This window comes from Protopterus annectens, chromosome 7.part0, assembly GCF_019279795.1.
Source record: "Protopterus annectens isolate FY-2018-M chromosome 7.part0, PAN1.0, whole genome shotgun sequence".
Classification (NCBI taxonomy): Eukaryota; Metazoa; Chordata; order Ceratodontiformes; family Protopteridae; genus Protopterus; species Protopterus annectens.
Window position 1 is genome coordinate 882,613,169 of NC_056739.1, and position 25,483 is coordinate 882,638,651.

The 25,483-nt window shown below is 45.2% G+C and overlaps 1 protein-coding gene across 1 annotated transcript in view; it reads right to left on the reverse strand.

The window, feature by feature from the left end:
- Positions 1–25,483, reverse strand: part of LOC122806764 (sorting nexin-1-like) — a 1,692,021-nt gene that overhangs the window by 867,555 nt on the left and 798,983 nt on the right. The gene's annotated exons all lie outside the window — the stretch shown is intronic.

Here is a 25,483-nt window from a genome sequence, read left to right on the forward strand (position 1 = left end):
ACAAGCCTCTTAGGAAAACACAAATTCAGCTTTTAATTTTAAAATACTATTTATAGTACTGGATTAATTTAAACCAGGGGGTACAGTGGCACTACTCATTAGCTGCCAAATCAGTTCTTTATATTCAAGTAAAATTTCATGTGGCCTTCCCCTCTGGTCAAAACTAAGTTTTTCTATACAAGAATACTTAAAAGGAATGCATGGGAAACCTGATAAGTTTGGCAAATGCATTTTTGTCATCCAGCTTGTGAATATCATATTGATGTTGGTAAATCCTTGTTTTAAACTTGTTCTTGGTTTTACCTATATAAAATGAGATACATTGTTGGCACAAGGCTATATACACCACATTAGTACTGTGACAGTTCAGTCTATGTCTAAAAATACAAGCGCCCCCCCCCCTAGTTATAGACACTTCTTCACCTTCCTTGATAAATCTACACTGGTTACAGTGGCCACACTTATTCATGCGCCCACCCTGTAAACCCTTCCTACAATTTTCAAGCATGGATTTAAAACACAAATCCTTTTTGTAAACCACATTTAGTTTGTGCCCAATTTTTTCAAGGTACTCTCCATCAGCTCTAAAATAGTCCAGTTATGTTTAATAATGTTCCTTATGCCATCAAAATGTATGTTATAAGGCAAAGTCAATGCACGGTGAAAATTGATACCTTCATGTCTGTTAACCCCCCCCCTCCCCACCATCAGACAGTCCCCCTCCTGGATTTGTTCCTAGCAGGGGGAAAAACGTTCCTTCCTTTCTTTTCCTGGTAATCTCATTAATAATACTATCGAGGAACCATACGGGGTAACCCCCATTCATTTCTTTCAAAACTGCATATTGTTCCACAAAGACTACATCCTCACTAACCATACGGGCTAGCTTTACCATTTACCCCTTCACCAGTGATTTCTTTTGATGAACTGGGTGAAAAAGTTTGTTTTGTAGTGCAATAGGGCATTCGAATAGGTGGGTTTCCTATAAAGATTAAATTCAAATCTCTTCTCCACCCTGTTTTTAACAATCAAAATGTCAAGATAATGCAGTGTATCTGCATTTACCTCCATAGTAAATTGAAGGAAAGTAGTACTTGAATTAAGAAATTCGATAAATTCATTCAACTTTTCTCTACCCGCTACCCAAAAAATTACTATGTCATCCAGGAAGCGTCCATAAAATGTCCAACATCTGCTCAACTCAAGTAAAATATCTGTTCAGTCTCCCAGTTGGCCAATACAATATTGGCAAACGTAGGGGCACAAACTGCCCCCATTGCTACCCCTCTTAACTGGAACAATTGATTTTCAAAAACTATACTGTTGTTTCCCAATATCATGTCCATAAGTGCTACAATAGTAGAAACTTTCCCCTTATCTACTCTAGGATGTTTGCAAAACAATTCTTGAAACATTTTGAGACCCTTCTCATGGGGTATTACAGAATATAGATCACAGACCTCAATAGTTACAAATAGCAGTTCTTCAGAGCACATCTGGTTAGAAACCTTGGACAAAAAGTCCCATGAGTCTCTAAATATATAACTACATTCTGACAACAACCCTTTAATGTCCTTTTCCACAAATTTTGCTAAAGGGAGCGTCTTAGATGCTTCTGCATCAACAATCGGCCTCAATGGAGAATCATTGATGCATTTATGTGTCTTTGGTATACCAAATATGGTGGGGGTCCTTGGGTGGGACACCTTGAGAAAGTCCAGGTCACTAATTTGATTAACAGCAAGTCTTCCATCTGTAAGTCTATCCTATGATAGGCAACATTCATTTTGTTACATGAAACTTCCTCGTGTGTGTCACTGTATAAAATAGTCAACATCTTGTTGACATATTCATTTAAGTCCATCACCACAAGTCCCCCACCTTTGTCAGGTTTCATAATCCTGACCTGTGCGAGACCATTGATCTAACTCCTCCTCTTGCATAGTCAAATTGTACACGTCAAAATTGCCCAATTTTCTTCTATAAACATCCTGATGTCATATTCACACATTTTTTCATAAATGCTTAATAAAGGGTGTAGCGGTGGTGAGTTAAAGACACTAGGTCTTTTACATGCATTTGTGTCGTGCACTACATTATTACCATGAAAAAATATTCCTAAATTCAATTTTCTAATGGTTTCAACTGTATAATTGCTATTTCAATACTGCCAGCTCTTGCTGGCACAAAGGTTAGCCCTCTGTCAAACAAATCAGCCCATGCATTAGTAACTTCTACAGAACTATAGTTAAAAATTTTTACATCAATCGTATTTGGAACTATTTTATATTGTGCTACATCTTCTAACATCTGTAGTTGCCTCTCACCCGTATGTCCCCCTGCTAGGAACAAATCTAGGAAGGGATTAGCTGATGGTGGGGGGGGGCAGCAGACAGGAAAGTATCAGTTTTCACCATGCACTGCCTATCTTATAACGTACATTTTGTAGGCATAAGGAACATTATTAACCACAAGAGGACTATTTTAGAACTGATGGAGAGTACCTTGAGAAAGCTGGGCACAAACGAAATGTGGTTTACAAAAAGGATTTGTGCTTTAAATCCATGCTTGAGAGATGCAGGAAGGGTTTACAGGGTGGATGCATGAATGAGTGTGGCCACTGTAACCAGTGTAGATTTATCAAGGAAGGTGAGGAAGTGTCTCTACCTAGGTGGGGGAACTTTTAGTTATGTACTTACCATAACTTTAGATGTTTGGGATCCATCTCGCCTACATTCAGTACTGATGGGCTATCGGCTCCGACTCGGCACGCTATGCTATAGAGCGAAGCCTCTTATTGGCCGAGCTATTTCTTATCCCAGGATGCACCACCACTAATCCCCCAGATCTTGTTTGTCCGCATCCATGCACACATACACAACTTGTTTATATAACATTGCCAGATGTTTCAAGATGAAACAACAGGATTCGGACCTTCTGATATCCTCTGATCTCCAAGGAAGGGGGAAGGAGGGTGGGTTATTAGGAATGTAGGCGAGATGGATCCCAAACATCTAAAGTTATGGTAAGTACATAACTAAAAGATGTTATGTGATCCTATCTCGCCTACATTCAGTACTAATGGGACAGCGTCCCTAGCACCTAAATCCTGGGTGGCTCACTGGAAAACACTCCTGAGCACTGTGGAACCAAATGATGCTCGTCCTCTAGATGCCACATCCAATTTGTAGCGGGAAATTAAAGTGTGCGGGGAGGACCACGTAGCCGCAGCACAAATGTCACTAATGGCAAGCTTAGAATGGAATGCTATTGAAGTAGCCATAGCTCTTGTAGAATGAGCCTTGACAGAGGTCGTAAGCTCTTTATTAGAAAAGGAATAAGCTTGAGTAATACAGTCCCTGATCCATTTGGCAATAGTGACCTTTGTGACGGCTTTGCCCAATTTATTGTCCGAAAAGGATACAAACAATTGATCTGATTTTCTTGTTTGTTTGGTCCTATCTAAATAAAAACACAATTGCCTGTGGACATCTAATGTGTGGAATATGTATTCTGCTTTATTAGAATACTTCGGAAAGAAGACTGGAAGTTCTAATGACTGTTGTAGGCAGAAACCGGAACAAACTTTAGGGACAAAGGATGGATTTGGCCTGAGAGATACTCTATCTTTGTGAAAAACCAAGTACGGAGGTTTTACAGACAAAGCTTGAAGTTCTGAAACCCTTCTGGCAGAAGTAATCGCCACCAGAAAAGCAGTTTTCCACGATAGAAATTTTAAATCACATGTTGCTGCCGGTTCGAAGGGGGAGGAAGTTAAGGCACGTAACACCACATCGAGATCCCATGGAGGAGCAGGATGAGAAATCGGAGGTCTTAAAAGCGCAGCACCTTTCAAGAAGGTCTTACACAATCTGTTGCTCATTAAAGGTGGGTTTATAGATTCGTGAAAATTGGAAATAGCTGCCAATTGAACCTTGATAGTTGAGACTGAAGAGCCTTGATTGAAAAGGGAAGTTAGAAATTTCAGTACTTCTGATACGGGAATAGTGATGGGATCCAGACCCCAGAGTTGAGCCCAAATAGCAAATCTTTTCCATTTGCTAGAATACAATTTCTTTGTAGCAGACTTGTGGGCCGAGGATAAAATGTGTACAACTTCCGGATCCAAGGTATGATTCCTGACTATAGTCGGAAGAGGAGGAGCCAAGCCGTCAATTTTAAGGTGTGTAGGGACTGGTGGAAAAGTCCCGACTGATGAACCAATAGGTCAGGGATCTGATCCAGGAACCATGGACCTTCCAGTGCATATTTCCGAAGATAGGGGAACCATACCTGACGAGGCCAGTAAGGAGCAACTAAGATCATTTTGCTCCCCAAGAGAGACACCTTTTGGATCACCCTGGGAAGGAGAGGAACTGGAGGAAAAGCATACAGCAAGCCGGTGGGCCACGGACGGTCTAGTGCGTCCATAGGGCTCTTCCCCGGAGCTGGGGTGAGGGAGAAGAACTTTTTGCACTTCGCATTCAGCGGAGTCGCGAAGAGGTCGCAACACGGAACTCCCCATTTGCTGAAAATCTGATTTGCAACTGTAATGTTCAGAGACCACTCGTGTGGAGAGAGGATAGTTCTGCTCAGTCTGTCGGCTATCACATTGGACTTGCCCGGGATATGAGTCGCCACTAGAAAGCGTTTTGTCAACACTGCCCATTCCCAAACTCTCATGGCCTCTCTGCAAAGGGGGTAGGATCTGGTCCCTCCCTGTTTGTTCAGGTACCAGACAACTGACATGTTGTCGGAGTGAACGGCAATTACGCCCTGAGGGAGGTAATCGTGAAGGGCTTGAAGAGACAGAAGCACCGCCCTCATTTCTAGGATGTTGATATGAAATAGGGTCTCTTCCGAATGCCATTTGCCTTGGACTGACCTGCCCAGGGAATGCCCCCCCCCACCCCATCTGGGAGGCGTCCGTAGTCAAAGTGGCCACCGGAGGAGGTGGAACAAAGGGTCGTCCCTGATCCAGATTGGAGGGCACCAGGCACCAGCCACCAGCGAAGGTCCCGTTTGCAGGTTTCCGTGATCCATATGAGGTGACTGAGAGGGAGATCCTGAAAGGACCACTGAGTTGAAAGAAGCCACTGGAGAATTCTCATGTGCAACCTTGCTAAGGGAACTAGAAGAACCGTGGCAGACATGGATCCCAATAGCTGCAGGACCATTCTGGCTGGGGCTTTGGATCTGGGAAGTAAGGCTCGAACTTGAGCCTGTATGGTTTGTATCCTGTCTGTAGGTAGATAGATCCGCATTCGGTTTGAGTCTATCTCTACTCCGATGAATCTTATGCGTTGAGATGGCAGCAACACAGACTTTGGCCAATTGAAGATGATTCCAAGGGAATTGCCCAGTGATATCGTGGCTTGTAGGCTCCGCAATAGTAGATGCTTGGAGGTGGCAGTTAGGAGCCAGTCGTCTAGATACGGAAACACCTGGAATCCTAGACTTCTCAGGTGAGCCGTCACGACCACCAAACATTTGGTGAACATCCTGGGGGCTGTGGTGAGACCAAAGGGCAGCGCGCGGAACTGAAAATGACTGCCTCCTAAGGCTGAAGCTCAGATGTCTCCTGGACGCTTGATGTACCATGATATGGTAATAAGCGTCCTTGAGATCTATGGAGCACATCCAAACACCTTTCTCCAGCAGTGGGAGAATGGATTGTAGGGTGACCATTCGGAACTTGGACTTTTTGACTGAACGGTTTAGAATGCTGAGATCCAAACTGGGCCTCAAGTCCCCGGTCTTTTTTGGCACCAAAAAGAATCTTGAGTAAGTCCCTAATCTGATCTGGTCTGCGGGGACCGGTTGGATGACTCCTTTTGCAGCAGCTTTGAAACTTCTGAGGCTGCAGTTTCCCGTTGACTGGGTGGCGGGTCCGGGATTTTTTTGGACTGAGGTGGAGAGTGAGAAAAAGGGATGGCGTAACCTCCGGCGATAATTCGAAGCACCCATCGGTCCTGAGTGATACCTTCCCAGGCTTTTAGGTGCCTCGAACGACCCCGACTGGCTCCGGAGCTGCACAGTCGGGCAATCCCTCAGGGACTGTGAAAGGCTGAAGAGCCACGAAAGGACTCGCGGTCTCCAGTGTTGCAAGGGCCTCTGCCTCCTCTGGGACGGCGTCTTCCAGAAGAATTTCCCCTCCCTGCCTCTAGAAGGGGATCGTCCTGCTGTGAGGGGTAAGACTTTTGAGATCTCGGAACCACATTTTCCCTCCTCTTTAGCCTTGGGGTAAGGCCGAAGGGAGTGGAAAATCGTGCCCTACGGCAGTCAAAGTCTTACCTTCTTGCTCGCAGCGGGTCAGTGTGTCCTTTACCTTGGGTCCAAACAAAGAGGACCCATCAAAGGGGGCGTCGGCAAAGGAAGACTTAAAGGCCTCCACAAAATGACACAGGCGGAGCCAGGCTTGTCTTCGTAGAGCAATGCCTGTACCCGCCGCTCTACTCGCCCCTTCAGCTGCATAAGAAATGAGCCTCATGGACGAGTTTGATATGGACGACAGCGTAGCCAGCTGAGAGCCAACCGTCTGGGCCAGCTGCTCAGGCAGGTTACCCAAGAGGGTATCTGACAGTTCTTTAATCAGATCCCTCTGAAATCTGGTAAAGTGCGTGAGGTAGTTCAGGGACCTCAAAGTAAAGGCCGCTGAACTTAGGGTGCGCTTACCGTACCGATCCATGCTCTTAGACTCCTTATTAGGAGGATGGACGGACGTCGAAGCCTCTGCTACATCTTGCTGGGTAGCAGATGCCACCACCAAGGCATCTACAGCCACACCTTTCGTCAAAAACTCCTTTTCCGGGGGTGTTGACAGGAATTTATTAGGACGAGCAGGCACCGGTTCCACAGAGTCTGGGTGTTCCCACGCCCTTCGACAGATCAAATCCAGGAGCTCGAAGGGCGGAGACACCCAGGAGGCGGAGGGCTGAGCCCCAAAGGCCTTAAGGAACACCGACTCATCAGCAGAAGGGGGTTTGGATTGCCAGCCGCCTCGTTGTTTAAGGGCCTCCAGGATGTCTGCAAAGGAGACATCATCAGAGGACGACTTAGGGGACCCCTCTGCATCATCAAGATCAGTGTCTGATGTGAGAGCCTCATCAGGGGAGTCAACGTGCTTCCTCTTGCACGATCTTTTCCTGGGGGGTTCCTCCGAAGAAGCTTCAGAGGGACCTCCAGGAGGGGGGGGGGGGAACCCCCAGTGGGGGTAACCTCAGGCCCCGGGGCTCCACTGTCTAAGGACAGGGGGACTGCCAAAGACCCAGTCTCAGTATGCAGGGAAGGAGCTGGGGAGATCGTGGAGGTAGCCAAAGTAGATTTGGCCAATGCACTCCTCATGGCCCTGAAGGCGGGACCACCAGAATCCTGGGAAGGTCCCACCTCCGTGGCCACAACGGTAGACGGCACCCCCGCAGCCAACGCACCGAGAGGAAGGCTAGGGACCAAAAACATCAGTCCCGAAGCGTCCCCCCCGGGGCCGACAGAAGAAGTCTATGTACCGAACTCCGACTCAAGAGCCGGAGTTGGAGTAAGGGTCGGGCCCGACCCGAAAACTTCCATCGGCTCCACCAGCACCGGCTCCAACGGTGCCGAGGCTGTTGGAGGAGGAACCATAATAGCAGGGTGGACCATCGGCTCCGAAGCCGAATGGGCTGGAGCCGAAACTAACTTTTGAAACACCGGAGACTGGAAAAGTCTTAGGAGCACCCTGTCGATGTCCGAATCAGACATCTTGGAGGATCTAGATGACACCGATCGGGTCCGAACCGACTTCTCCATCGGCTCCATAGGACTAGGGACCGGCTCGAATGGATTCGACTACTATCGGTTCCGAGGAGACCTCAAAACAATTTCCCTCTGTGCCGAGGAGGACTTGGCGAGGAAAGTCTGAGCCGGCAACCCTCATCGGCTCCAAAATCAGTGGAGCCGATGAAGGTGACCCGCCTCTTGATGTCCCAGTCCTCGGCTCCGAAACCAGAGGGGTCGAGACTGGAGGCATCAAGGCAGACCGTTCCGCCCTCGGCTCCGAAGTCCGTGGAGCCGATGGAGAAGCCTGCCTAGGTTTTTTTGGCAGTCGGTTCCGACAGACTGGTTGGAGCTGACGCTTTTTTCTTTTTCGTAGGAGAGGAAGAGGAAGATAAGGCCTCCTCAAAGGAGGGCTTAATCAGTCCTTTTAATATTAATTTATTCTTCCTCTCCTGGAGGACTCTAGAAGAAAAGGCGTGACACACGCTACAGGACTCCTGTAGGTGCTTGGCGCCTAAACAAACGCACGAGGAGTGGTCGTCCGTTATGGACATTTTATAACCACACCTCGCGCACTTTTTAAACCCAGAGGGTCTATGTTCCTTAGACATGCTGACTACCACTAAGAAACAAGTTAAAGTAGCTGTTTGAAGATTTTACCACAAAGAAAGTGAAATTGTTTTTTTTTTTTTTTTTTTTTTTTTTTTAAAGACAAAACACAATGTCAGAAAAAAAATACAATCACTGAAAATGAGAGTCAAGACCCTCTAACTTAAGCAGGTACTTGACCTCCTGGAAAAAAGAAAAACGCTAGATAAGAATAGGGGAAGGCCCCTCTAACTTAAACGGGAAACCTTCCCTTAACCAAAATCACACTTTTTCTCAACAAAAAGTTTTCAAACACACTCGTACAACAACAATAGCTGTTAAAACAGCTTTTGGGGTAAATATAGCAAAATTCCTGACAGGAAAGTTTGAATAAAACAGTACTTAGCCCAGCCAAGTTTGAGACCACGTCCTAGCTTGTAAGCGGCAAACGAGATCTGGGGGATTAGTGGTGGTGCATCCTGGGATAAGAAATAGCTCAGCCAATAAGAGGCTTCGCTCTATAGCATAGCGTGCTGAGTCGGAGCCGAGGGATCGGCTCCGAGCCCATCAGTACTGAATGTAGGCGAGATAGGATCACATAACATCATGTATTTTACACACAGACTGAACTGTCACAGTACTAATGTGATGTATATAGCCTTGTGCCAACAATGTACTGCATAGTCCAGAGTGCAGCAGCTGGGCAACCGTTCAGGAGTGCTGAAAAGCTTTCTCGGTGAAAGAACCATGAAAGTCTTGGTTATGTAATCTGCCTCTGCCTCCATGTCATCATTCGTTAGTACTGCTTCCCCCTCTGTCAAGGGAAGGTTTATCACTCTGGGAGTTGTGATAGGAACTCTGATCTGTGGAACCACATCTTCCCTCCCTGATCTCTGGTTCCTAGAAAATGATCTTTGTGGGTCAGAGAAGCAGATTTCCATTGCACAGAGAGTCTTACCATCCTGCTGAGGACTGGTGAGCATCTCTTTTACTTTAGGTCCAAACAAGGTTGAACCTTCATAAGGGACATTTACATTGGATGACTTAAAATCCTCTGCAGTCACAGACAAATCCAGGCATGGTGACATAGTGATGCAGGTGGCTGTTGCTCTGTTCATGCCATCAGCTGCATTACAGAGTAAAGCAATTGGCCACATCTGAGAAGGAATGTAGAGTGGAAACCTAGGATTCCACTGTTTTCTGAACATCCACAGGCAATACTCCCAAGAGGAAAGTCATTACATTTGGGTTATCTGCCTGCAGGTAGCCCTCAGTCGGCCTGATTAACAAAGTCTTGGGTCCTGCGTCAGTTGCTGTCCCTTCTTCTATGATGTCAGGTCATCAGGGGTATAAAACATGCAGCCGACGCCATTACATCAGTTTTTATTGCCCCAGATGTCAGGTGCCCCCCTAATGGGAAGCAATTAAATATAATAAGTTCAAAGACATACCTCCAACAAAAAAGTAAATACAGCAAAAAGGCTTTTAAGCATAGTAAAGGAAAGTAGAGGTATAGCCAAAGACGTTAGGGGGCTGGAGGGAAGAGTAACCAGGACTGCAACAGTGAATACACTCGAGCATCTACATTTATGGTAAGTGTACACAACTGTACTATGTTCTGTGTGTTTCATTCACTGTTGCAGTCATTATATTTGGGTAGATTCCCAAAGCTATGGTTGGGAGGAGGAATTTAGGTAGCATTAGGGCCAGCTATAAGGCCCTGCAAGACTGCAGTGGCAAAGCCAGCTCTGGATTTAGAGAAAATTGGCAAATGATAATGCTTGGTGAAAGTATGTACAGAACTCCAGGTAGCAGCTTCTAGGATGTCCCTGGTAGGGACGCCCCTGAGAAAGGCTGTAGAGGTAGATGCAGCCTTGGTTGAGTGAGGTCTGATCCCCTGGGGGATAGGTTTTCCATGGTGCTTATAGCAGAAATGAATGCAATGGCTTATCCATTTAGAAATGGTTGGCTTTGAAATGGCAACCAGCAGTTGTTCAGATTTCCTTTGAGGTTTAGTCCTGTCCAAGTAGAATCTACGTTGTCTGTGCACATCTAAGGAATGCAGTATCCGTTCCCCTTAATTCTGTGGATTAGGAAAGAATGTTGGCAAATGAATGGACTGATTAAGAGCCACACTGGATACCACCTTGGGCATGAAGGATGGATTGGTTCTGAGGGACACCCTGTCTGCATGAAAGATGATGAAAGGCTCCACTGCCATAAGGGTCTGTAATTCGGATACCTTTCCAGCGGAAGTGATTGCTAGAAGGAAAGCTGTTTTCCAAGAAAGAAATTTTAAGTCTGCAGTAGTAGCTGGTTCGAAAGGAGGCAGAGTGAGTTTCTCCAAGACAAAGTTAAGGTCCCGGGCTGGGGTTGGAGCTCTCCTGAGTGGTCTCAAATTTTTGGCCCCTCTGAGGAACTGCTTGAGCAGTGGATGAGAGAAGAGGGGAGGTTCTGAGTTATAATGAGGTGAAATGGCTGAGGCGTGGATTTTAATGGAGGAAAAAGACAGGCCCTTGTGAAACATCTCAGTTAAGTATTGCAAAATCTGAGGAAAATTGGGAGCTGCTGTGCTAATCCCTTGAGACTGGTTCCAAGCACAGAATGTTTTCCATTTTTCAGCATAAGATTTTCTAGTACTAGGTCTTCTCGCCTCCAAAATGACATCCATCACAGGTTTACTGAGGGATGCTAAGAGGGAATTTAAGTGATTAGCCAAGCTGTAAGATTCAATATTGGAAGCGGAGGGTGCAGAATTTGGTTGTTGTTCTGAGCCAGTAAGGAAGGTGTCAGAGGCAGGTGCCACGGAGAAATTTGTGACAGACTGCATAGGAGTGGGTACCAGTGTTGATGAGGCCAGTCTGGAGCAATGAAAATCATTTTTGGTTTGTCCTGTTTGACTTTTAATAGAACTTTGGAGAGAAGAGGCAGAGGGGGGAAAGCATAGATGAATAGGTTTTCCCAGCTGAAGGACAGAGCATCCATTTTCCAGGCTTTTTTGTGAGGAGTTCTTGTGCAAAATGTGTCCAACTGGTAGTTCTGGGGTGAGGCAAGAAGATCTATATCTGGGCTCCCCCATTTGCATGTCAACATGTTGAAAATTCGTGGTTCCAGTTTCCATTCGTGTGGGTCCATGAGATTTCTGCTTAGTTCGTCTGCCAAAACATTCATCTTTCCTGGCAGGAATTGAGCTTGTAGTTGATAGCTCAAGGCCATATTCCACAATGCCATGGCTAGTCTGCAGAGGGTGTAGGAATGTGTACAACCCCCCGCTTGTTTATGCACCACATAAAACTGTGGTGTTGTCCATCTTTACCATTAGTTGTCCTGGATGAAGGTAGTCCTTGAAGGCTGTCAGTGCATTCTGTACAGCTAACATTTCTTTTTGATTGATATGAAGTTGCATTTGATTTGGGCTCCATTTGCCCTGAATGCACTTCCCTGCCAGATGAGCCTCCCAAGCATAGTCTAATGCGTCTGTAGTTAGGGTTTAGGCAGCTAGGGGTGGTGTGAATGGCAGTCCCTTGATTTGGTGGCAGGCCTCTGCCTACCATAGGAACTCTAGTTGCAGGCAAGGTATGACAGGAATCATTGTTTCCAGGCTGCGACAATGCTGACTCCCATAAACGTTTTAAGTACCACTGAAGTTTCCTCATATGCAGTCTTGCATATGGGATTAGAAAAATGCAGGAGGCCATGAACCCAAAGGCTTGCAGTATTTGTCTTGCAGATAGCAGAGTTTTTGTGGCCAGCTGTTTGAAGTAAGTCACCAAATGAATTTGCTTTTCTGGCATAAGGAAAGCCATCTGGGCAGTTGTATTCAAGCTTGCATACAGGAATGTAATTTTTTGAGAGGGTAGCCGTTGTGATTTCTTTTCATTTATGGTGTACCCTAGACAAGTTAGTACCCTTTTTACAAATGCCAGATGTTTTAGAAGAATGGCCTTGTTTTCTGCCTGAATTAGTCCAGGTATGGATATATTTGAGTATTTCTTTGCCTGCAAAATGCAATTACTGGAGGCAGGCACTTTGTAAATACCCAGGGCACAGTAGATAAGCCAAAGGGCAGTGCATAAAACTGATAATGCAAATAGCCTGCTTTGAAGCAGAGGTATCTTCTGCAAGATTCCCTGATTGGGACATGCAGGTAAGCCTCTTAAATCTAGAGTTGCCAACCAGGCATCTTTGCCTAGCATAGGAAGTAACTGGTGAAGAGTCAGCATCTTGAATTTTGGAATGTCCAGAAAGGTGTTTAGAGTAGACAGGTCCAGAATTGGATGCCATGATTTGTCTTTTTTGAATACCAGGAAAAAGTCTGGAATAGAAACCTTGCCCCTTTTCCTTTTCTGGTACTGGCTGAATAGCCCCCATGTTTAGTAGGAAAAGTACTTGTTTCTGAGCCTCTGCCCACTGATTTGGGGGCAGGTCTGGCCACCAGTTTGGTGTTGGCAATGTGTGGAAATGAAATCTGTATCCCTGGGACACTATATTTAAAACCCATTTGTCCTGCGTTATAAGTTACCAATTTTTTGCATGAAGAGCCAGTTTTCTCCCCAAAGTAGCGGCTAAGAGGCAAGTGCTTATTAATTTTTACGGAAAGTCATTGAGACTGTTTAACATAGGGAGGTGTCTTGTTGTTTTCAAATTTGGAAGCGGAGGCACCCCATTGCTTAGTTCTGAAAGTCCCTTTGGACTGAAACCAGGTGCTTTTGGAATGTCTGGGTTTGGCCTGAGTGGCTCTGGAAGGAACTGGAAAGGACCAGTTCTTAGTAGGCCAGTGCCTACTAAATCTTGGAGGTTGTACTTGTAAGAAATCTTTCAGTTTGCATAGATTTAGCTTTATCTTCCATCTTTTTTAGAACTTCTTCAGCCTTATTGCCAAACAGACGGTCCTGCTGCAAAGGAGCATCCAACAATTTTGCTTTAACATGATCAAGCAGAGATTGCTCCTTAAGCCAAGCATGCCTTCTAAGCACAGACACAGTAACAGCAGCCCTGCAAGGGGCCTCCAAAGAATCAAAACCACATTGCAAAGTATGTTTTCCAACTTGTTCAGCTGAATGCAATAAATCATGTAAATCCTTATTTTCCACACAGAAATCAACATAATTTTCTGTTTAAGCAGTCCCATGATATGCTGTTGATATTTTAGCATATGGAATTAACAGTTTAAAGCCCTGATTGCCAGGGATGCAGAAGTATAAACCTTTTTACCCCATCTATCCAGCGCCCTGGAGTCTCTATCAGAAGGGGTTGGATTTTTAGCAGTAGAAGCCTTAATGCCCTTAGGCCCCCGATAAATGGTTTCAGGGTCCGCAACAGGATTTTTGAAAAGGAATTTGTGGGAGTCAGGAACCCTGTAGTATCAGTCTGGCTTACAAGGAGCCGGAGGCAGGGAATCAGGAGCCATGCTGGATTCTGAAAACACATCTACAATGTCTAGTACAGGAGATATAGCCAAAGGCCTATGCTGAGGAAGCAGGAAATCCTTAAGTCTCTTTTTGGATTCAGAAAAATCCTGACTTTCCCAGTGGAAATGCTCCCTTAAGGTATGTAAAGTTTCCTCAAAAGAAAAATCCTTAGGGGGGAGAAGCAGAAGGAATGGAATCCTCTGCATCAGAGTCCTCATAAGTAGGGATGGACAAATCCTGTTCATTAGAAGAGTCAGAAGAAACGGAATCCTGTTCAGAAGATTCATAGTCAAGTTCAGCCCTAGGACTCTTGGGGGGGGGGGTTTGACCACCCCTGATTAGAGTAATTAAATCTTAAGCCAATTTGATCATTTGTTTTTTAGGCATAGGGGCCTGAACACGTGGCCTGGGCGTCGGTTTTTTAGACATAGATGGAGATTTTGGTCTTATAATTGAAGGTGGTGTCAGTTTAATATACAAATCTGTAGGCCTGAATACACCCTCAGAAGCCGGTGCCTGCACAGCAGCTCCGGACCCATAAGGTAGAGACATCCGTGGGTTTCATAGGTGAAGCATCTTGCGGCATACCGGACTCTGAAGGGGTCTCAGTAGAGGCCTGGGAATCGGAAGTAGCGGGTATCAGGGGCTGCGAAAGTGCCTCACTGAGTACCGACGAACTGGCGACTGGCTTAGAAGCATCGTCGGCAGTTTTGAACCTCAACAGCCTGTCGCATTTATTTTGCTTTTTTTTCGGTATTCCAGTAGTCGGAAGGTTAACGGATGTAATTTCTGGATAATTAAATCGAGAGCCAAAACATTTAGAAGCAAAAGTGTACTGACGACGGATAGTGCGTTGATTAAATAAAACACAAAACCGACAGCAAGATACGTCGTGGTCAGGGCCTAGAGGCAAGGAATACAGTACAAATGGAAATCCTTATGAGGTATTTGCTTCCCACAAGGAATACATTTATTAACTTTTACTGACATCGAAAAGAAGCAAGAAAAATTTTCCCCAGTGGGGTACTTAGCTTTTTAGTTGAAGACTTCGGTTCTGAAACTCGAAAACAAAAATTTCAGGAGTCGTCCGACTGGCACTTGCGAACTGCTTCTGCTTCAGGCACCACGCGGCAAGAAAACCTGATGTAATGGAGTCGGCTGCATGTTTTATACCCCTGATGACCTGACGTCATGGAAGAAGGGACAGCTACTGACGGAGGACCCAAGACTTTGTTAATCAGGCCAACTGAGGGCAACCTGCCAGCAGATTACCCAAATGTAATGACTGCAACAGTGAAACAGGAAGAACATCTGCCATTCGCAGTTTTGTGTGTTCAATTATTAGTGATCGACATTTAGTTATTAGATTAACTAAATGTTCGATCAACTAATATAGACCCAATAAACGCATTTGGAGTGTAGGTCCTGGGGTGGAAGTTTACACCCACACTCTTAACACTTCTTGAATCCAGTGGATTCAGACATGGCAAAGATAACCTAGAAAAAAGTGAAGGTTATGCTCAAAACTATAGTTCTACTTTAACAGCAAAAACATTACTATGACTAATATATATATATATATATATATATATATATATATATATATATATATATATATATATATATAAAAAAAACCTGTTTTTCATTTCTGCAGACAGCTACTAGGTAGGAAAAGCCTTAAATAAACTAGCTAACTACTAACCAACACTATACCTAATCTTATCAAATGTAAGATAAATACAAAGAGAAAGAAATAACGGTCATAGTAGGAGAGGAGTAGCATTAATCCAAAGGCTACAGCAAGCAGAATCAAGAGCTCTTTCACATGTCTGTTGTCTTCAAGTGGCAAATGAGATTGGAGCAACTAAGGTGGAGTCTAAGGAATTATGGGTAGAAGAGGAGTTAGAGTTCTGGATCCCAAAGAGCTTTGAAGTTGGTGCTGAGGTCAGATCCAATTGGATCAGACAACCCATACATTTGAAACAGATTAAAACAGACAACATTGAATCTTTTTCTCTTACCAGTAACACCACAACTTGAAGGGTCAAAAGCCTGACCTAAGCCCACTAAATCACTCCTGTCCAAATTAGCAGTAGAAGATGAATGTCCAACTTTCTTCTTCTGACAAGAATTTTTATAAAAGCAAACCAACTTTTGACAGGTAAATCCTCACTAGAGAGAGGCATCACTGTTGAGTTAAACAGAGAGGTTTTCTGTTCCTTCCTCCAAAAAAACAATACTGGTAACTCCCCTGCCCCAAAATGTCATTCCAACAGCCAAAGAAGACATGTCTAAACATTAATTCAAAGCAGCTAGAGACTACACCAGAATGAGCCAAGGAAAACATATGAATAGTCTGAAGAATCAGAAATGGCCACAGCAGAGTTTGGCATCTGCAGCTGAGGTAAATTTGTAGCCTGCTGAAGGGGCAAAGGCTGTTTGTAAATATTCTTCTTTTAAAGCTCTGGTGGAGTGACCTTTTGGTTTAACAGGCAATTCTTTATTCCTCAGCTAATAGACAAATGTGATGATAGAAGTCAACCACCTGGACAGGGTTACTTTTGAGACTGGAAGACCTTGTTTACCCTCAGCATAAGAAAGAAAAAGTTGATCTGATTTTCTGATGTCCTTAGTTCTATGCAAATAAAAGCATAGTTGCCTGTGAACATCTAACTGATGCAATTTATATTCCGCCCTGTTGGAGTGGTTGGGAGAAAACACAGGGAGGTCTATGGACTGATTTAAGTTATTTTCTGAAGAGACCTTAGGAAGAAAGGAAGGATTCGTCCTGAGAGCAACCCTATCATTGTGGAACACTAGGTACGGAGGACGGAAGCAAAGAGCCTGCAGTTCCGAAACTCTTCTGGCTGAAGTAATGGCTACCAGAAAGAGTTTTCCATGATAAAAACTTCAGGGAACAAGAAGCTGCAGGTTCGAAGGGAGGTAATATTAGAGAAGCTAAGATCAAATTTAGATCCCACGGAGGTGGGGGATCTCTCACTGGAGGCCTGAGTAGAGAGGTACCTTTGAGAAAAGCTTTACACAGCTTGTGCGACATATTTCCCGACACGCCAGTGTGAAAATTTGAAACTGCAGCTAACTGAACTCTAATTGTAGCAGAAATGACCCAGAATGGAAGGGTTCCGCAAGAAAATCCAAAATGTAGTGTATAGGGGCTGAAAATGGGTCTATACTCTTAGTCTCTACCCAGGAAGAAAAATGTTTCCACTTACTAGCACAAGTCTTTCTAGTGGTAGACTTGTGCAATGATAAAATAATTTCCCACACAGACGGGGAGATATCTGGAAGCCTGGCGAAGGTTGGAAGTGGAGCAACCAAGCAGTGAGCTGGAGAGATTGCAGGGATTGGTGCATCCCACCCGACTGACAGATCAGAAGGTTTAGAACTGGGTCCAGAGTCCAAGGCTGCTCTAGATGATGATGCAGGAACGGGAACCATATTTGTTGAGGCCAGTAAGGAGCAATGAGGATTATTTTGCAGCTCAAAACGGTAGCTTTCTGTATCAGTTTTGGAATAAGGGGAAACAGAGGGAATGCATAAAGAAGTCCCTGAGGCCAATCGTGGACTAGAGCGTCTCTGGGGGAATGTCCGGGAAGTGGAAGGAGAGAGAAGAATTTGTTGCATTTGCTGTTGAAGGGGGTGGCAAAAAATGTTGCAGCAAGGCTGGCCCCATTTGCGGAATATCTGGTCCGCAACTACTTGATTCAGAGACCACTCGTGAGGCATGAGAATTGCTCTGCTCAGATTGTTTGCAATGACGTTGGGCTTCCAAGCGATGTGCGCTGCGATCAGAAACCATTGGGAAGAGATCGCCCACTGCCAGAGTCTGAGTGCTTCTCGACATAGGGGGTAGGACTTGGTTCCGCCCTGCTTGTTGATGTACCACACTACTGACATATTGTCCATTTGAATTGCAATGGTCCCGGTAGGAAGAGAGTCCTGTAGAGCATGCAACGCTAGAAGCATGGCCCTCATTTCCAGGATATTTATATGCAGGTGGTACTCGTGAGGTTGCCAGGTGCCTTGGACTGTCCTGCCCTGATAATGTCACCCCCCCCCTACCTGATCAGGGAAGCATCCGTGGTAACTGTAGCTACTGGAGGAAGAAGTACAAATGGTCTGCCTAGGGGTACTGATGTGGAGACCGTCCACCGTGCAAGGTGCTTTTTGCATGCTTCTGTGATCATAATCATAATCATGTGAGACATGGGAAGCTGCTGGAAGGACCATTGGGTGAAAAGCAGCCACTGGAGGATCCTCATGTGAAAACGAGCTAGAGGAACAAGTATGATAGCTGCTGCCATGAGACCTAGAGTTTGGAGGATGAACCTGGCTTGAATTCTCTTGCATGCTAATAAGACCTGTACATGTTGACGAATCACTAATACCCTGTCTGGTGGAAGGCTCGCTGACATGTCTTTTGTATTTAAATTTGCGTCTATAAAGGTGATAGACTGACAGCGCGACAATGCAGACTTTTTGAAATTTATTGAGATACGTAGTCTGGAGCAAGTGTCGATAGTGAAGTCTCTGGCTCGCAGAAGGTGATGCCTGGTGGTAGCATTAAGGAGCCAGTCTAGATATGGAAACACCTGGAATTCTTGCCGCCTTAGGTGAGCGGTAACTACTGCCATGCATTTGGTGAACACCCGGGGGGCTGTGGTGAGACCAAAGGGCAGAGCTCTGAACTGGTAATGGCTGGCTCCCAGCCGGAAGTGGAGGAATCTTCTGGAGTGTCTGTCCATTTTGATGTGGTAGCACGCGTCCTGAAGATCTATAGAGCACATCCAATTGTCCTGACCCAGAAAGGGCATAATGGACTGTAGCGTGACCATCCAAAACTTTGTTCTTTGTACAGACCTGTTCAGTCTGCTGAGATCCAGAATGGGTCTCCAGTCCCCTGTCTTTTTTGGTACCAAAAAGAACTTTGAGTAAATTCCAGATCCTTGCTGGTCTGCTGGGACTTGCTGGATGGCTCTTTTTCTTAGCAGTTCTGAAATTTTTTGTACTGCTTGGTCCCTTAGATTGGGTGGAACATCTGGAAGGGACTTGTTTGACTTTACGGGAATGCGAATGAAGGGTATTCTCTGTAGCCTCCGGATATAACTGACCGTACCCATTTGTCTTGTGTTATTGTCTTGCCAGGCTCTTGGGTACAGAGATAATCTTCCCTCGACTGCCTCCGGAGGTGAGCAGTCGGGCAACCCTTCAGGGATGGTGGGAAGGCTTCTCAGAAAAGGATTCTCTGCTGCCCTGGTTTTGTGGACCCCCTCTGCCATGAGGGTGGCATCTATTATTGTTCCCTTCTCTGCCCCTGGATGGGAACTCACCACGTGTGTCTGGCAAGGCTCCCTGAGATTTCCGGAACCATATCTTTCCGCTCTTCTGACCTTTGGGATATGGTCTGAAAGGAGTGAAAAAATGGATTCCCACAGCAGAGAAAGTCTTGCCTTCCTGTTCACACCTGGTAAGGGTGCCCTTCACCTGTGATCCAAAAAGAGAGGAACCCATCAAAGGGGGTGTTGGTGAAAGACGCTCTGAAAGGTTCTGCAAAGTTACATAGCCGCATCCAAGCGTGTCTCCTTAGAGCAACACCTGTGCCTGCAGCTCTACTCGCACCATCAGCTGCATAAGAAATGAGCCTCATGGGATATCTCCGAGCTCCTTAAGGAGATCCCTTTGAAGGCAGGTAAAGTGGCACAAGTAATTCAAAGACCTCATAGAAAATGTCGCTGAAGAGAACATCCGCTTCCTGTATCTGTCCATCGTCCTGGACTCCTTGTTAGGGGGACGGACAGATGAAGTTTCAGCCAACTCCTTCGTGGCCGCCGCTACCACCATGGCATCAACAGGGACACATTTGGTCACTAACCGTTTATCCTGTGGTGCCATTATGAATTTAGCGGGTGTTCTGGGGGTGGGTTCCACTGTGTTTGGAGCTGACCACACCTTCCGAGCCACCAAGGACATGAGTGGGTCGAAAGGCGGAGACACCCAGGAGGTGGAAGGTCGGGAACCAAACACGTCCAGGAATACAGACTCATCCTCGGAGGGGCTTACGGTAGTCCAGTCCCCCCTCTGCCTAAGCATCTCAAGGATGTCTGAAAAGGAGACATCTTCAGAGGGGGATCTCTGGGACCCTTCCGAATCCTCTGAGTCGGTATCTGACGTGACAGACTCAGGGGAGTCAACATGCTTGCTCTTGCATTTCCTCTTACGAGGTGGCTCCTCTGAATGATCAGGGGAGGCCTCGGAAGAGGAAGATACACCCAAGGGGGTGCCCTGGAGCGTTGGCTCCCCACGCTTGGGGTCTGGAGGAGGGACAGAGGCAGATGCAGGCACCATAGTGGGAGGAGCCAGTGGGGATGATCATGGAGCCGACTCAGGAGCCGTCACGCTCCTCATGACCTCTAAGGTGTCCCTGCTCGGATGCAGAGAAGGCTCCGGTTCAGAAGAGACCAGAATCCCTCTCTGCACCAAGGGGGACGGCTCCGAAGCCGATGTAGGAGCAGAGCTCACCTGCACCGAAGCTCTGAGAGGGAGAATGGGGTCGGACAAGGCTCCGATGCCAATTGCCCCCTCGGAGCTGACTAGGGAGTCTCGGCGCCCAGATCCTTCCAAGGATGGTACCAAAAAAGTGATCGGAACCGAACCGAAGCAGATGATATCGGTGCAGGCGGTTCCACGACTCGAACCCCAATGAACTCCGGCTCCGAGCTCAATGAAGGAGTTGGAGGAAGAATAGCAGCAGATATGGACGGAGCAGACACCTGATGAAGGGGGCTGGACAACATTTTTGCTAGGGCCTGCGATTTTAACAGCCTACTGACCACTCTCTCCACGTCATGATCGGATAGTCTTGAGGACCGAGAAGAGTGGGATCGATGACTGTGCTCCGATTGGAGCAGAGGAGACCTCAGGGCAGAGCATATCGACTCCAGGAGGGAGACCTAGATCTCTTTCGACTCCCGACTGGGAGACAGGTAAATCGGTTCCAGCCGGAACTGAGGCTAAAGAAACAGCTTCACCCATAGACTGCTCCAAACTGGGAGCCGAAGATTTTGGTGGTTTAGACGCCTTCACAGCTGAGTCTTTGCCGGTGAATCCTGCTTGAGTAATCCACGTAGGATTAACTTATTTTTACGCTCCTGCAGGACTCTTGGGCTGAAGGTATGGCAAACCTAACAAGAGTCCTGCAGGTCCACGGCGCCGAGACAATAGACACAAGAAGTGTGACCATCTGTCAGAGACATCTTCTGACAGCATGAATCACACTCCTTGAATCCGGACACCTTGGTATCCTTGGACATAATTAAAAAAGGGATACCAAACACAATACCTGCTATAACAATTTAAGTATAGTAACTATAAAAAGCACACGCACACAAAGTTACCACACCCAATAACAGTGAAGGATACACACAATAGTCTAACTATAAAAAGACTAAACTAAGTAAATACTATTTATATATATATATATATATATATATATATATATATATATATATGTGTGTGTGCGTGTGTATATATATTTTTTTTTTTTTAAGAAAAATAGGTTATCTTTAACTTAAACGGCTACTTCAGAAAAAAAGAGAGGGGGAGGGGAAAGCTAACTAAAATGAGTTTTCTGAAGGAATAGGGGAAGCTTGAAAAAGAAAACTACAAGTATTTATATATCTAAAGATTAACTATTCTAAACAATTTACACTAATGAGCTATCAATATTGATCAAACATGATTAAATAATGAAAATATACGACCTGAGTCAGTCGACAACCTCGCAGCAGAAGCGGCAAACAAGATCTGGGTATCTAGCACCAGGCATCATGGAATATGGGGTGGCCTTGAGCCAGTATGAAGCTCTCGAGCTTTTGAAGATGGCCGATTCGGAGCCGAGGATCGGCTCCGAACCCCAACCAGCAAGAATGAAGGCGAGATAGACAACTTAACATCTGCAGTTACAATACAGCAAGGAGTCATTATCACCTTTCAGGTAAAACTCTGAGCAGCTGTCACGGTTATTCACATAAGCAGAAGTTATCACACTGATGAATGCACAAGCCAGACTGGATTTTTTCTCTGCTTGGAGTCATTGCAAGCCCCCCCCCCCCCTTTTTTCTCTGCTTGGAGTCATTGCAAGCCCCCCCCCCCCCACCACCACAACCAGTTTGTCATTTTTACAATTTTGAGAAATGTAACCAAGATATGAGGCAAAATCTGTACATTCTGCGAAGATCTGGACAGTTGAGAGGTATGACAGGGATATATGTTATATGTTTATCAATATTTCCACCAGTAAGATACAGATGCAAGTATCCATTATAGCAGTGAGGTTCATATCTTTGTGAATTAATGTAATGTATGGCCACCTACAAGAAAAGGAAAAGATGCATTGAGATTACTGTGCCAGAGCCAATGAGTGGATATGAACAAGGCTCACAAATGGCAGAAATCAAGATGCAAACACTGTGCCAGCAAGGGTAAACGTGCTGAACCATCATGGGTATACCTGATCTGCAAGATCAACCTGTGTGTTAAATGCTTTGGCAAGTACCATGGCCATAAGGGTTTAGCAGATTGCTGACAGCAGTAAAATGTACAGTATACATTATACAACATAATCAAAGTTGTCCATAGGCTGCTGGGTGTCATACCCAACCGCCATGGATCTTGTGATCGACCTGGGAGGCAGTTGGGAACTTGAAGACTCCAGCTCAGTCCCATAGTGCTGCGTTTCTAGGTAAGCATGGCCTCAGGGGTGCCACTGCGAGGCAATGTTTCTCTTCTGGAAAGGACACATGCCAAAAGACAAAGCCTGGATCAATCTTAGTCTTTTCGCATGTTGTCTCACTTTAGCTCTCCATGCAGTCTCCCTCCCTTCTGGTTTAGTGAATGTATGTAGGTCAGGGCAAGAGGCTTTACATTAGCTCTCTCCTTTCACTCCTTATGGCCACTGCCAAAAGGACACATGTAAAGGGAAAAGGCAGAGTGGTGGCACTGCATGCAATGGGTAGCCATTGCTGCTACCAGCAGTCTGAGTGGCCAGCCAGGTATGGGACACTTCAGATGCCCACCAGTAAAAGTCCCGTGCCTGTTCTCAGCATATTAGTGGAGTGGCGGTCCTTACCCTGCCTTTTCTGTTTACATGCATCTTTTCTGTGCCCCATTGTCAGTCATTATGTGTAATTTGGTGTTTACACAGCTGGTAGGTACATGCTGCTGCAGCATCACTCTATGCATTTGGTGTTGTCAAGGGTGGTAAGGTATGTACTTCTGCATCGTCATCACCAGTTACGTACCTTATCAAAAGAATAATGCCCCTGTGGATAGGAGTGAAGATATGGATTAGCTAACCAGGTAATGCCTATGATTACATATATTTAGTCTTCAAATATATCTCTCCAACATCAGTACTAACCTGTTTGCATTTCTTTCTTGTGCAGGTGTGTCCACCTTGTGACAATGATATAGCTTCACGAGCAGGAGAACAATGAGTGAGTGTGGGTTTGTGAACATTCCTACATTCACTGGGCTGCCAGCCATGTCTCCAGAAGTGAAAACCACTACAACTTCAGCTTCCCCACATCTAGTGTGAAGGTATACTAGATTGCAAGAAGAGGCATGCATTGGAGCGGGCTCCTGCAGTTGTTGGAAGAGAAGAGTTCCTTCTACCCTGAGCCTGGCATTGTTGTGCTGCACACTGGAGAGAATGTCATCACTCGCCCACTCGGAAGGCTACGGTTTCAAATCGCAACTATTTCTGAACACCTGCAGTCATGGTGGCCACGTTGTCATTTTGTGTGGTCTGACATAATTCCTTGCCAGACATGGAAGATGGCAAACAGTCAACGGGCAGGCAACAAGGCCAGATGTTTACAGAATGGGTTCATGCATGGCTTGATGCACAGGGTAGGTGGGATCAACAATCTGCCATGAAGGCATCACCGCAGAAGAGGCAACGGTGTTCACCTAAGTGTGGCTGGCATTGCATTGTTCTTGATTGACCTCCACAATGGTGTGAGGACAGCTATGAAAGATATACTGGTAACATGCAGCTAGCGAGAACGAATGGAAAACAGCCATGACCAAGTACGACGAGTATGGTAAGAAAGTCTATTGTTATATTTTATGAACATTGTTGTCCACTACTGACGACACAGGAAAAGAACTGCTAGGGAACTTGTACACATGCTGAGTAACACTTCATTTCAGATTGCAAAAAAACTAGATACCAGTTTGTTTATGAATTATGTTATATAAATTATGATATTTTTCTTAGTTTGGCAAATAACTGTGGTAGGTAGATGGTGAACATGCTGAGTAAGAACTGTTTGAGTAGAGTGCCACGTAAAAGAGAATATGTCAATAACCATCCTGCACAGATATCACATTATGTTTAGGGCTTCGGTTATGAGAATTATGATATTGTTTCATATTTGATGAATAACTTTGTCGGGGAACATGTCAGCATGCCAAGTAGTAGCTCATTTTGAAGACACTATTAGTACTTGCAAGATATAAAAATACTGTATCTGTATGCCATAGGTTCATAGGTTAGTACTAGGCTATCAGCCCTAGGGCCTATACAAGCCTAGCCATAACAATTCCCTGAATATTTCTTCCCACATTATTTACTTTCCTGGACCCCTGTCTAGCAGGGCGATTGACGTGATCCCTGGGGTGAATTTCCTTTCTGCCATCCAATCGTCAAGGTTCCTCTTGAAGAGGTCCAAAGAGGCACTCTGCTTGACATGTATGGGCAATCTATTCCAGAGTCTGGGGAGTCTCTGGGTCAGGAACCTATCCCTCCAACATGTTTTATTTATTGTGATGACAAGGTTTAGATCCCTGGAGCGTGTAGCTCTGAGGGATTGGGATTTCTTTAAGTGTAGCATGTCCAACAGCTCTGGGTTTGACATGGCCTTGTATGCACATGTCCAGATATCATAGTTTGTTTGGGAACATGGTTATGAGAATTATGAATTTTTCATATTTTGCCAAATGTCATCAGGGTAAGTAATACCTCATTTTGAAGACAGTACTAACAGTTACAATATGGTAAAAGAAATGTGTCTGTATGCTGTACACGTGCAGATAGAGTTTGTTTAGGACTTTGGTTATAGAAATTAATTTTTTTCATATTTTAGTAAATAACTTTGCTAGGGAGCAAGTAATTGTGCTGGGTAATACCACATTTTGAAGACAGTGTTTGTTCTTGCAACATGATAAATGAACAGTGTCTGTATGCCATGCACATATACAGATATCACAGTTTGTTTAGGACACAGGTTATGAAAATTATGAATTTTTTTCATATTTTGGAAAATAACTTGGCTTATTCACATGCTCCCGTGCCAAGTAATACCTTATTTTGAAGACCGTATTAATAGTTACAACATGGTAAAAGAAAGTACAGTTGTGTACACTTACCATAAATGTAGATGTTAGTTTATTCACTGTTGCAGTCATTACATTTGGGTTATCTGCTTGCAGGTAGCCCTCAGTCGGCCTGATTAACAAAGTCTTGGGTCCTGCATCAGTTGCTGTCCCTTCTTCCATGACGTCAGGTCGTCAGGGGTATAAAGCATGCAACCAATGCCATTACATCAGTTTTTCTTACCCCAGATATCAGGTGCCCCCCCTAATGGGGAGCAATTAAATATAAAAGTACAATGACATACCTCCAACAAAAAAGCAAATGCACCAAAAAG